Here is a 1,434-nt window from a genome sequence, read left to right on the forward strand (position 1 = left end):
AAGAATCAGAACTAGGTTTGGATTTACTAGATTCCGTTACCACTTTACTTATTTTATTTCCTTCTGCATTCTCCACTGTAATCCAATTCTTCTCACTCTCGTCTCCACTCGACACGTCATCCGATTCAAACAGAACATCCGCTTCCACCATTTTCCCAAAACACCCCAGCCGCATCAATGTCTGTCGGTCCTGTTCATTTGAATATTTTAATAGAATGCCAAAGAAAGAAGGGGGGGCAGCTAGGCCTATAGCAGTAGTTGTCAACTTGGGGAATTGTGTCATGCTTATGCTTAGGTGCTCATTGATAAATCATCAGTACATGAAATATCCACATGATGGCTTCCTCGCCTAAAGCAATTGATGCATTTGTACCTTGCTGTCAAAGGAATTGAGCTTCAGCGGCAGAATGACAGCTTGTGCACTGTCAAGCACATACATACTGTAGATGTATTCTATCTATGGAGAAAAGTGAAGCAGAGGTTTTGTAAAATCTATGTAAATAGGTCTTTATGACATTGCCTTTTGCAATTCAATTTCAGTGTGAGGAAACAGTCCATCCCTGTTCTTAGTTGACACTTTCCAAACATATATTTTCTTTCTTCCTTTGCGAAGTGTAACTTCAACGAGTATAAACATGAACATATTTTGTTAGAGGCAGAATGATGGTTTAATAGTAAAATGTTGACCTAACCCCAAGCTGTTTCAGACAAGAAAATCTGTGATCCATATTCTCTCTAGATCTGAAAATACTAGGCTGGGGTAATAAGGACAGCTGTATGTTGAAATTGGAATTAGTCCCTTGATCTTCTGCTTATGTTCTATGATTTATGGCAGTTACCTGCCCTGCCATTGTAAATGTTTGTGAATAATAATAAATATAAATGTTTGTGTTTGCCTGTTGTAACCATTTCCCCATTGTTTCCAGGCTAAGTCAAATTGGACTTTGTCAATCCCATAGCTGCCTGTCTGCTTTAACTGTGCTCAATCAGTCCCGTGGTCTCTTGACAAATAAAATCCTTTTCCTTGGTTATTCCCATGTACTCAACGGCAATCAGACATCCCCTATCTATCCATCTCAGCCATGTCGGGGGCCATGTTGGGCAAAAGCCAGCTGGGTGGCTGATCAGCTAGCCAGTGGCTGGACAGTGGCTGTGCCTGCTCTGTAATGGGTAGACAACAGGCTGCTGCTCTGCCTCCCTGCCAGTTTCTGCTCTATTCCTGTCTCTTCTGCTTATGTTAGAGAGTCCCCGAGAGCAGGCGTTGCATAACATCCAGTGTCAGTTCGAAACCTTGAAATGTTAGACCACTGCATAGCAAACAACTGCACTGATTGGGGAGAGAACCCGTAAAAATAGACTGAAATAGATATTCTATGAGAGGACCTGCTGTTGGTGGAGATGGAATTTGTTCTTTAGAGCTGAGAGTGACGATTA

The sequence above is a fragment of the Salmo salar genome, chromosome 16 (assembly GCF_965601325.2).
Source record: "Salmo salar chromosome 16, fSalSal1, whole genome shotgun sequence".
Lineage (NCBI taxonomy): Eukaryota > Metazoa > Chordata > Actinopteri > Salmoniformes > Salmonidae > Salmo > Salmo salar.